A 13,594-nucleotide genomic window follows, 5' to 3' on the forward strand; every position below is an offset into this window, starting at 1 on the left:
GGTGGGTGCACCAGGCTCTTGTGCACCTTGGGCAAGGTGTAAAAGGTCGGAGTTTTGGGATGTTTGGTAAATAGAAAGTTATACGTGTCCCTGTCTATGAGGCCCTGGGAAAGGGCCTCAAAACACAGGGACCTGTATTCACAAATGAAGTCCTCAATGCAATCGGGCTCAATGGGCAAATACCATTGCCGGTTGCATAGGACTTCTAGACACATAGTTTCATACTGGGGAGGAGTCATAACAACTATGTTACCCCCCTTATCTGATTGTTTTATAAGGATATTTTTATTGCTTTGAAGTGAGGATAGAGCCAGGGTCTGATCTCTGGTAAGATTTCTAGGAATGGGGGGCAAGGAAATCTTTTTTAGATCTCTGGACACTCGTTGAACGAACGTCCAGATGTTAGCATTGTTTGATAGATCAGGAAATTTTTCTGATTTCGGTTTAAAAACCTTTTTTGAAATAATTTGAGAAGTGGGAGGAGGAAGGGTTTCATCAGGTGAATCCCCTGAATCAATCATGGACACAACTTCCGTGTTACCCTCTTCATATAACAAAACCAGGTCCTTGATGGCCCGACTCTCGGCCATGGTCAAGTGCCTGGTCTGTTCGGCCAGTTGTTTTTCTAAGTTTTTTTGTTTCCTATCTTTGTCAAACATGAATTTAAAGGTAAGGTTCCTTGCAAATAAGTGTAAATCTTTTATAGTTTCAGAAGTATCGATAGCCCTGGAAGGGCAAAAGCCTAGACCCAGGCCAAGCACTTGTTCCTGGGCAGGAGTCAAGTCAAACGGGGTTAAATTAATAATATTGAGTTTATTGGAGGCGTTAGTGTGTGTGTTGGGATTGTTTAGGTTGTTTTGGGTTTCACGTACATGTTTAAGTTGCCCTGTTTGGTGTTCCTGGGTGTTTGGGGATTGGGTAGTTCTAAAAAACCGTCATCCGATATAGCGGAAGCGGAATCACTAGTGTTAGAGGGTAGTGAAGTGTTTCTGGCTAGTACTTTCTGTAGTGTAGGGGCTATATTTGGTAGGCTCGTGGATGTGTTTAAGTTAGCAAGTGTATCGGGTTTTTTCTTATTTTGACTCGAGGGTAAAGTGGGTGAAGGACCAGCACTGCCTCGTCCTCGTTTCTGGGCCTTAGTGCGTTTGTTGGGAGCAGGGAGACCTGCTCGTGATGCTCGTGATTGATGCGAGAGGGAACTAGCCAAACTCGAATCTGATTCTACATTATCATCCGTGATATCAAAGTGATTGGTAGTGCGTGTGCGGTGTGGATACAGGGGGCGGGTTTTGAGATTCCATTTGTAGGCATAGCCTTCATTGAAGGCTTGTTTGTCTTTTTGAAACTTAACTTGTTTTTTATGAATAATCTCTTTATTCATAATCTCAAGTTTGGCCTTCACCTCTGTCCAAGCTGGAGCGAAGTTTGGGGCCTCGAAGACCTGTTTGTATTTGGTATTCATTTGATCTATTTCAATGTCTAACGCTGTCATATATAAAAAAAAAAAAAAAAAAAAAAAAAAAAAATTAATAGGTGTGTTTGTTATCATTTTATCTGTACTGTCCATTGTCATATTTGTTTACATGCATGCTATGATTCTTTTGGCGATCAGGGTACACTCTGGGCACTATCCATGTGTGTGGTCTTTCCTCCCGCCACTGGATGGCGTGTTCTCCAGACGTCTCAGCGGATGTGTGGTCCTCTCACACACCGCTGGTCGGGTATTCCATATCCTTCCGGCGGGGTTGTGGCCGCTCTCTGGGCTGCCTTCGGCGGCCTGATTGGAGCGACACTGCGCATGCGCCTCTTTGGATGCGCGCGCAGTTGAGGACCTGACCCGCCCACGCTACGCATGACGTCATGCGCGGCGTGGCGTCGGGTTGAGGGCCATAATAGGGGGAACAAGCGTCTCATTCATTCATGCAGGAACCGGTGTATGCGGACATGGCGGTCCCACGCGGGTAAGATACCCAGGATCATATTAGCGTACCTGTTGTCTGATAACAGACGGGCTCTCCTTTCACTTTATAATGGATTGATTTTTTCATATGCTATTTAGATGTCTGGGATGGTTGGCCTCACCCCTCTGATCAAGCAATATAAATGTAACAGCTCACACTTGGGCTTCATCTATATCCCTAGCTATCTATCTTTACCAAGAGGGACCCTTTCCTCCATCGTTGCAGGTATAGCCCCTCCCCCTTTTTGCTCATTTATTTATTTTTAACCATTCAACAGAGAGATAATATACAGCATTTTGATCACAGATGCAGTACTTGTTTTTGATTTCCATCTCTACAGATCATTTCCCCGCTGGGTATCCCTCCAACTTGACCGCCATGCTTGACACCCCCTGCCCTATACCTTTTTTACCTTTTACCTTTTACTTCTGACTATACAAACGTGTCTATTCCAGACACTGAATGAGGTATATATGTTAGACCTAATAATAGGTTTTTTCCTTTTTACTCACTGAGCGGTGTAAGCCTCTTTAGTTTACCACACCTACATTTCCATCCCACCCCCTATGTCCCTCCACATCCGCGGGTGAGACGTCTATTCTGGGGAGCTTTCTATCCAATTGGTTTGGTGGTGGATCTCTCTATGGTGATGGCCCTGAGTGTTCCCTTGATGTTCCATATTAGCATGCACTTTTTGCTCTTGTTGTTAGATATATGCATTTGAACTAACAATAATTGTTTGTTGTCACTGTATCATACAGGCACTGTACGTTGATATACTCTTATTCCCCTGAAGAAGCGGTGCAGCATTGCCCGCGAAACATGTCGGGATTGGTTTAATGCTCATCATTGGACCTAGTTATTTACACCATCATTACTGCCTTATGTTCAGTACATTTGCTCTTCTTGTATATGTCAAATCATTTGTATTCATGTTGTACTTTTTGTTTTGCATTTTAAAGATGCTATATTAATAAATATTTCCAGTTTTTAAATCATGTGTTTATCATTCTGAACTACCTGGTACCTTTAAAGTCCCACCAGCCCTCCCCTCCTCTTCGCATCTTTATTTTCTTGTTCTTTTCCCGTTCCTTCTCTACCTTTTCTCTTCATCTCCCCTTTTCCCTCTTCCAAAACCCCCCCCCCCCCTCCCCTCCCCCCCCCCCCCCTTTGTCCTTCTCTTACTTTCTTACCCCAGCACCTACCTGTGCACCTCAGGTTCTAGCTGTGGGTTTCCCCTTTTGGGATACCTTTCCCAGCATAGATTCTATACAGATTAGGGATGTGGTACCCTTTACTTACAACCTTATAAAACAAACACACTTTTTTCAATTAATTTTGGGTGGATAACACACCTGAGGGCGCCTTTCTCTTTTTTGGCTATATGCCAAGTGTTTGTAAAATTGTATTGCTTTATAGTATTTTCTATTTGAACATATTACCTGGATTATATGCTCAGCCTTTTATTGATATCCCAGAGAGACAGTAATTTTATTCTCTATTTTTGTTTTCCGGGGCACACACTCTGGTCCGGAGTAGTTGTGTCTTTTTTCTCCAGCTTTGCATCCTTTGAGGTCGCCGGTGGTCGTTTGGTCCGTATCGTGGGCACAGGCATGGACTTGTTGGGCACAGCATGGACCGGTTTCATGACAGGTATACAATCCACATGTGAATCTCATACCAAGACAGAGGAAGATCTCAGGACCTATTTAAGTAAAATGTATAACCTATTAAAACGCAAATCACACCTTTACTGGCACATCGAGTATTTCCTCAAGTACATTGACGAGAATATCAGCCCTCAAGGGCTGAGGATACACACGCTCCCTACTTTGAGAGATCCATCTGAGACTTTCAAAAAAGAATGGGAGAGTATACTTAATACATGCAGTCAAGATTTGATGAAATCACTCGTGACCCAGTACAAGGTGGATATGACAGCGTTAGACATTGAAATAGATCAAATGAATACCAAATACAAACAGGTCTTCGAGGCCCCAAACTTCGCTCCAGCTTGGACAGAGGTGAAGGCCAAACTTGAGATTATGAATAAAGAGATTATTCATAAAAAACAAGTTAAGTTTCAAAAAGACAAACAAGCCTTCAATGAAGGCTATGCCTACAAATGGAATCTCAAAACCCGCCCCCTGTATCCACACCGCACACGCACTACCAATCACTTTGATATCACGGATGATAATGTAGAATCAGATTCGAGTTTGGCTAGTTCCCTCTCGCATCAATCACGAGCATCACGAGCAGGTCTCCCTGCTCCCAACAAACGCACTAAGGCCCAGAAACGAGGACGAGGCAGTGCTGGTCCTTCACCCACTTTACCCTCGAGTCAAAATAAGAAAAAACCCGATACACTTGCTAACTTAAACACATCCACGAGCCTACCAAATATAGCCCCTACACTACAGAAAGTACTAGCCAGAAACACTTCACTACCCTCTAACACTAGTGATTCCGCTTCCGCTATATCGGATGACGGTTTTTTAGAACTACCCAATCCCCAAACACCCAGGAACACCAAACAGGGCAACTTAAACATGTACGTGAAACCCAAAACAACCTAAACAATCCCAACACACACACTAACGCCTCCAATAAACTCAATATTATTAATTTAACCCCGTTTGACTTGACTCCTGCCCAGGAACAAGTGCTTGGCCTGGGTCTAGGCTTTTGCCCTTCCAGGGCTATCGATACTTCTGAAACTATAAAAGATTTACACTTATTTGCAAGGAACCTTACCTTTAAATTCATGTTTGACAAAGATAGGAAACAAAAAAACTTAGAAAAACAACTGGCCGAACAGACCAGGCACTTGACCATGGCCGAGAGTCGGGCCATCAAGGACCTGGTTTTGTTATATGAAGAGGGTAACACGGAAGTTGTGTCCATGATTGATTCAGGGGATTCACCTGATGAAACCCTTCCTCCTCCCACTTCTCAAATTATTTCAAAAAAGGTTTTTAAACCGAAATCAGAAAAATTTCCTGATCTATCAAACAATGCTAACATCTGGACGTTCGTTCAACGAGTGTCCAGAGATCTAAAAAAGATTTCCTTGCCCCCCATTCCTAGAAATCTTACCAGAGATCAGACCCTGGCTCTATCCTCACTTCAAAGCAATAAAAATATCCTTATAAAACAATCAGATAAGGGGGGTAACATAGTTGTTATGACTCCTCCCCAGTATGAAACTATGTGTCTAGAAGTCCTATGCAACCGGCAATGGTATTTGCCCATTGAGCCCGATTGCATTGAGGACTTCATTTGTGAATACAGGTCCCTGTGTTTTGAGGCCCTTTCCCAGGGCCTCATAGACAGGGACACGTATAACTTTCTATTTACCAAACATCCCAAAACTCCGACCTTTTACACCTTGCCCAAGGTGCACAAGAGCCTGGTGCACCCACCGGGGAGACCCATCGTCTCTGGCAACGAGTCGCTCACTGAGCACGCCAGCAAATTTGTGGACTCATTCTTACTACCCCATGTCCTTGCACTTCCGTCCTATATCAGGGACACTACTGACCTTCTCAAACACCTGGAGGAGATTCAGGTCCCTCCGGATGCCCTGCTTGTAGCAATTGATATTGAGGCGTTATACTCCAGTATCCCGCACGACCAGGGCATCCGGATGGCCGAATCTTTCCTCAAGGAACAGGATTACAACACCTGGCCCTTGATGGACTTTGTCCTCCGGCTATTAAGATTCATTCTTACGAGGAATTATTTTACCTTTTTGGAGCAAACATACTTGCAGATCCAGGGGGTAGCTATGGGCACTTGCTGCGCTCCCTCCTATGCGAATTTATATTTGGGTGCCTGGGAGAGGTTGATCTTTTCGGACGAGAGAATGGAACAGTGGATGTCCCACATTTTAATTTGGTACAGATTCATTGATGATCTGTTAATCATATGGACAGGCACAGTAGATGAACTTTCATTATTTTTGAAAGCCATTGATCATAACAATCTAAATCTTAAATTCACTCACACGTTTGACAGACACATGATTTCATTCCTTGATCTGAACATCAGCCTCTCCCCGGATGGACTTATTGACACGGATCTCTACCGCAAACCCAGTGCAGGTAACACTATCCTAAGCGCAGCAAGTGCCCACCCCGCCCCCTTGATTGCAAGTATCCCTTTTGCCCAGTATCTAAGGCTCCGTAGGAATTGTTCCATGGAGACCAAGTTTTATGTCCAGGCTGGCCTGCTCCGTGAGCGACTCCTTGCCAGAGGATATTCTAAGACACTGCTCAGGAAGGCCTACAATAGAGCTATCACCTATTCGAGAGCTGATTTGTTATACAAAACTACCTCCAAAAAAGATGACAAAAGTGTCAGATTTATCACCACATACTCTGCTCACGATGATGTTCTGCGTGGGATTCTTAAGCGTCACTGGCCGATCCTCACTCAAGACTTTACTCTTCACAAATATCTAAGTGCCAGACCCAGTCTGGTGTTTAGACGATCAATGTCCCTCAGAGACTGTTTAACTAGAAGTCATTATACCAAAGAATCTACCAAGATGGGTCTCCCTAAGGGTACGTACCGATGTGGTTCTTGTGACAAATGTCCTTGGATAAGGGTCGGTACGGGTATTCGTCTACCCAGTGGTAAGTGGTTTCGGTCGAGACATCATGCCGACTGCAACACTCAGGGGGTCATTTACCTCATGAGTTGTGGCTGTGGGGCATTTTATGTCGGCAAAACCATTCGGAAATTAAGCAAGCGGATAGGGGATCATATCTATCACTCTGAGGGAGGCACAATACAAACGAGCGTCACACGCCACATAGCATTTTGCCACAAGTATGATAACTCCATGGTCTCGTTTTTTGCTCTGGAAGTGATCCCCCAGGATCCCCGAGGGGGAAACTGGGACAAACGGATTCTACAAAGGGAATCCTATTGGATCGAATCCCTGGAGGCTACCATACCCCCTGGGATTAATGAGGTCCTGACTTACAAACCTTTCTTGGGTTAAAGTGGTCCTTTTCCCAACGCTCTATTCCTTCCTTTTTCTCCTTTCCTTCTCATTTACACTCTATATATAATTTTTTGATTGCTCTTGAACCCGGTCGATGCCAGTTGCTGAACATCTATGCCCTCTACCTGCCCACGATTTATCTCTGGACCACTCGCCCCCTGTGGCACCGCAGATGTGACTCTGGAGAATGGTGAGTTTGTTAATCACTTTTATTATTGAAAACTTTATACACTCTTTTTTCGAGTTGATGTCTCTCTGGGATTCTATATCTCAAATCGCTGTAGTAGTCAATACTTAACATTATGATATGTTTTATTTTCTATGATGTCAAATTTTCCGTGTGCTGGAGGATTTCAGTTCTCCAAAACATGGTATCCTTATATAGAAACTATGGGGAACCCATTGTTTCCTATAAGTTTCTTCTATAATAACCACTTAATGTTAGGACTATTACTTTACATCTTACATAAAAAAATTAATAGGTGTGTTTGTTATCATTTTATCTGTACTGTCCATTGTCATATTTGTTTACATGCATGCTATGATTCTTTTGGCGATCAGGGTACACTCTGGGCACTATCCATGTGTGTGGTCTTTCCTCCCGCCACTGGATGGCGTGTTCTCCAGACGTCTCAGCGGATGTGTGGTCCTCTCACACACCGCTGGTCGGGTATTCCATATCCTTCCGGCGGGGTTGTGGCCGCTCTCTGGGCTGCCTTCGGCGGCCTGATTGGAGCGACACTGCGCATGCGCCTCTTTGGATGCGCGCGCAGTTGAGGACCTGACCCGCCCACGCTACGCATGACGTCATGCGCGGCGTGGCGTCGGGTTGAGGGCCATAATAGGGGGAACAAGCGTCTCATTCATTCATGCAGGAACCGGTGTATGCGGACATGGCGGTCCCACGCGGGTAAGATACCCAGGATCATATTAGCGTACCTGTTGTCTGATAACAGACGGGCTCTCCTTTCACTTTATAATGGATTGATTTTTTCATATGCTATTTAGATGTCTGGGATGGTTGGCCTCACCCCTCTGATCAAGCAATATAAATGTAACAGCTCACACTTGGGCTTCATCTATATCCCTAGCTATCTATCTTTACCAAGAGGGACCCTTTCCTCCATCGTTGCAGGTATAGCCCCTCCCCCTTTTTGCTCATTTATTTATTTTTAACCATTCAACAGAGAGATAATATACAGCATTTTGATCACAGATGCAGTACTTGTTTTTGATTTCCATCTCTACAGATCATTTCCCCGCTGGGTATCCCTCCAACTTGACCGCCATGCTTGACACCCCCTGCCCTATACCTTTTTTACCTTTTACCTTTTACTTCTGACTATACAAACGTGTCTATTCCAGACACTGAATGAGGTATATATGTTAGACCTAATAATAGGTTTTTTCCTTTTTACTCACTGAGCGGTGTAAGCCTCTTTAGTTTACCACACCTACATTTCCATCCCACCCCCTATGTCCCTCCACATCCGCGGGTGAGACGTCTATTCTGGGGAGCTTTCTATCCAATTGGTTTGGTGGTGGATCTCTCTATGGTGATGGCCCTGAGTGTTCCCTTGATGTTCCATATTAGCATGCACTTTTTGCTCTTGTTGTTAGATATATGCATTTGAACTAACAATAATTGTTTGTTGTCACTGTATCATACAGGCACTGTACGTTGATATACTCTTATTCCCCTGAAGAAGCGGTGCAGCATTGCCCGCGAAACATGTCGGGATTGGTTTAATGCTCATCATTGGACCTAGTTATTTACACCATCATTACTGCCTTATGTTCAGTACATTTGCTCTTCTTGTATATGTCAAATCATTTGTATTCATGTTGTACTTTTTGTTTTGCATTTTAAAGATGCTATATTAATAAATATTTCCAGTTTTTAAATCATGTGTTTATCATTCTGAACTACCTGGTACCTTTAAAGTCCCACCAGCCCTCCCCTCCTCTTCGCATCTTTATTTTCTTGTTCTTTTCCCGTTCCTTCTCTACCTTTTCTCTTCATCTCCCCTTTTCCCTCTTCCAAAACCCCCCCCCCCCCCTCCCCTCCCCCCCCCCCCTTTGTCCTTCTCTTACTTTCTTACCCCAGCACCTACCTGTGCACCTCAGGTTCTAGCTGTGGGTTTCCCCTTTTGGGATACCTTTCCCAGCATAGATTCTAACACTACACTGTTGCATCATGTGGAGTTCTCTGCTTGCAATGCTTTGCACTCACACCACAATGTAGGATCATGTGGAGTTCTCTGTGTGTCATGTGTTGCACTTACACTACAACGTTGGCTTATGTTAAGTTCTCTGCTTGTCTGCGCTGCAATAACACTACAATGTTGATTAAAGGGGAGTTCTCTGCTTGTCATGTGTTACATCTACACTACAATGTGGGATCATGGGGAGTTTTACGCTTGTCATGCGTTGCACTCACACTACAATATTGGATCGTGGGGAGTTCTCTGCTTGTTATATGTTGTATTGTTTTCTGCTTGTTATGCATTACATTCACACTACAAGGCAGAATCATGTGATGCTAAAGCGGAGTTCCGGCCACAAAATCGACATAATCGATTTTGTGGCCATCCGCTTGCTTTTCTTCACCTGAAAAGGAAATGGATAGTTAGGATTTTTTTTTTTTACTTACCTTGTTATTGTAGAAAAATATACTCACCTTTCTTCCACTTCCTCCCTCTGCGGCCGCGACCCGCGCCGTCACTTCCGGTTTGCAATGATTCCTGGGAGCTGAAAGTCATTGCTCCCAGGAATCAATGCGACGGCACCGGCCCCGCTCGTCACTTCCGGTGCGACGCCGCATTCCCTGCTAAACAGCTTCTGCCGCACCGGAAGTGACGAGAGGGGTCGTTGCAGGCGCATTCTGGGAGAAGAAGACACAGAAGAGGACGCGGAAGAGGACGTGCCGGCTTCAGCTGCCCACAACAGAGATGGCAACGCTGGAGAAGAAATTTTAAAAGTGAGTATTTCTTCTTGCAGGTAAGTGCGAACCGGGACAGATCAGAGGCTAGCCATTGTGGAATGTACTAGCCCTGACTGTCCCGGGGGTATTTTCATTGAAATTTTTTTTGTGGCCGGAACTCCGCTTTAATGTATAGTGATCATTGTAGACTGAGAGCCTAGTGCACTTCCAGCTACACTGACAGTTCCCCCTGCATCCAGCTCTCTTCTGCTATGGTAGTCTTCAGTCAAATCCCTGCGCAGCTATACTGTATATGTGCAACTGCACTGCCCTGTGTGAATGGCTCTTTTTATATTTCTTCATTTTCTCATGAATTAGGATGTACAATGCATTCTTATTGATGAGAGAACACTGGGCGGGAACCTATGATCAGCTCCTCCCAGTCTGTATACGCCCACTGGCTCCACAGGAACAGTGTCCTTTCCTGTAAGTGATGTCACTAGCTTTCAGTAACCACACCGCAGGAGGAAGAGTGATTGAAGTCATGTGACAGGCGCTGAATACTGCAAAATAAAGGTAGAAAAACTGTTTTGTTTAGTTTTTTCATTTTGAGACATGAGGCTGAACTCACCTTATATTAATAATTGCAGGGGAGAATTGAAGTATTAGGCTTTACTTCCACTTTAAATAAAAGTCACTTTTTATTAAGGCATGGTGATTGGAGGACTACTAATGAACTTATTGTTTATTTGTGTAGCGCCCCCCCCCCCCCAACCTCCAGAGGCATGGTGGTGACCCCCAGAGACAGGGAGGGCCGACATTCCTCCTCAGGGTGCAGGTTACTAGGCATGGTGGTTGGTGTACAAGGTAGACAGATGGGCGCCAGTCACATTTATGTTTGACCAAATAGAAGTTAATTTCTCTCAACAGGAAAAATGTGGGAGAGAGCAATAGAGGACAGGACAGCCTTAGTCAAAAACAGCAGCAGACTTGCAAATCAGCAGACTCCTTAGACAAAAATGTAGAAAGGGTAGACAGCGGTACAGAAAAAGACCCTTTAGGCTGGAACCAGCAATCTGAAGCTGTCTCTTATAGCAACAATATCCAACTCACAGAAGGTACAGGAACCCTCTGCATGATTCCATCTTGAGGCTTTCCCAGGCTCTCCACGGATCCTCAGTCCATGCAAGAATCACCTCTGGTACTTCATCTCAGGTCTCCATCCTTTCCTTCATGCGTCCAGGCAGTGTGCAGGCTCTCCCTTGCAGAGTCCTGAGCACATGGCTAGGTCTCAGGACTACCCTGCAGCAGCTGTTCCTCACACACCCACCCAAACAGGAGTTCTAGTAAAATTAACCTAGATCACCTAATCCTCCAAATAAATACCATCACACAGCATGCTCAGCGACCAGTGTGATTGGCTGAGAAAAGTATACATATCCTTAACCTAGACTCACTGTAATTCATCACACTAAGTTCAAAAGCAACAGTGTCATCGATTGACAAAAGAGAGAAACCACAGCTAAACCAAGCTTAGGAGGAAAATCCAATGAGCCAGGCTAGTTACCACCTAGCACAGCTAAATTTATTAGCAGCCCTGTTTAACCACTTAAGCCCCGGAAGATTTTACCCCCTTCCTGACCAGGGGGTTTTTTGCGATTTTTTACTGCGTGACTTTGACGGACAATTGCGCGGTCGTGCGAAGCTGTACCTAAACGAATTTCACGTCCTTTTTTTCCCACAAACAGAGCTTTCTTTTGGTGGTATTTGATCACCTGTGTGATTTTTTGATCATGCGCTATAAACAAAAAAAGAGCGTAATTTTTGCAAAAATAACAATATTTTTCACTTTTTTTTATATGAAATTCCCCCCCAAAAAAATGTAAAAATCTACATTTTTTAACATTTTCGGCCAAATTATTTTACGCTACATATGTTTGGTAAAACAAATCGCAAAAAGCGTATTTTGATTGGTTTGCGCAAAAGTTATCGCGTTTACTAACAAAGGGAAAGATTTTTGTCATTTTTGGTGTTTTTTTTCTTAACGAGTAATGGCGGCGATCTGCGATTTTTTTGCGGTACTGCGACATTGCGGCGGACAGATCAAATCCCTTGACTGACATTTTTGACACTTTTGGGGGTACCAGTGACATTACTGCAGTAATCAGTGCTATATATATGCACTGTTACTGCAAAAATGACACTGGCAGGGAAGGGGTTAACTGTATTGGACAGGGAGGGGTTAAGTTTGTCCTAGGGGCGTGATTCTAACTGTAGGGGGACATGTCTCCTAGTGTAAAAACAAAGATCAACGGTTCTACATAGTAGAACCGTCTGATCTTCATTTTTACACAGGGGAGAATGACTGGCGGCTTGTTTATATAAGCCGCTCTGTCTTTCTCCCGCTGTATCGGCGATCGTAGTGTGCCCGGCGGACATCGGGTCCGCCGGTCACACGCCCGCACTCCTCTGTTAACGAGCCGAGGCGGGCGCGCGCTCGCCTGCTATTGGCTCTAAAAGGAGTGACAGGCGAGCGACGTAGACCTACGTCACTCTGCCTGGCCGGGGCTGACTGCCGCAGTAAATATACTGTGAGCAGTCGGCAACCGGTTAAGACAAGGGTGCTACATTTGTTTTTTTTTATGGTGTACACATTCGTTTTTTTTTTCTATATTAATACCAACATCTTTTTTCACTTGCTAAAGAGTAGCGCCGTACCTTTTTTTCACTATTTTGTTTGTTATAAGTGTTTGCTACACTATAAGGCCCCTTTCACACGATCGGACTGATCAGGCTAGCCTGCCTGTTTTTCAGGCGGACCTGATCGGGCCACCCATTCTTCTCAATGGGGAAGAGGATGTCAGAGGACATGTATCCGCTGCCACATGTCTGGCATCTGATGCGAAAAGATCCGCAGAAAACAGACAGATGGCGATAAGTTCACCATCTGTCCAGCAGGTTGAATCTCCCCATAAAGGAGAGCAGGACTCTTCGCACAGGGAGCAGAGACAGACCTGTCATCCGCCTGCTCAGCGGGGATCAACGGTGCGATCCCCGCTGAGCTAGCGGATCTGCCCAATGAGAAAGGGACCTAAGGGTCAGCTGCACTTGTATTTTTTTGTGTATTTTTTCATTTGAATTATTAGCACCAATTTTATCATGTTTTTTCAATACTATCTATTGGAACTTGTAGGCTATTTATGAACATTTCTTGTAATATGTTGATAGCATGTCAGCAGTCTTCAACAGTGTCTTGCTACATGTTGGACATGGGATAAGTTTATTAACAGCTTCACTACTAATGATTTAAAGCAACATAGGGTGCCTACACACTGGCACCCTATGATCACAGTCAGTCTCCCACCAAAATAAAGGATAGGTAATGTACGCTGGTGTACTCTGTAAACTACATACTGTACATATCTTAGAACCAGCTAAGCCCAGCCTACATGAAATGATTTTACCTTCTTATCAATGTAATTTACACAATGGCCTCTTGTATCTGAATTAATTGTTCCTCCTATTGGTAATATCAATCAACAGGGTGTGCATGCTCACGCGCCAAAAACCTAGAAAACCTAGAAAACCTTAAGAATGTTAGGTCTTTATTAAATTGATAAGTTAGATGTGTGTATTTCACTTATAGGAAATGATACCATTAAGAGATCATTCTCAAACTATTTTTGATCTCTTCTC

Source organism: Pelophylax lessonae (genome assembly GCF_965119305.1).
Source record: "Pelophylax lessonae genome assembly, chromosome: 5".
In the NCBI taxonomy this organism is placed as follows: Eukaryota; Metazoa; Chordata; class Amphibia; order Anura; family Ranidae; genus Pelophylax; species Pelophylax lessonae.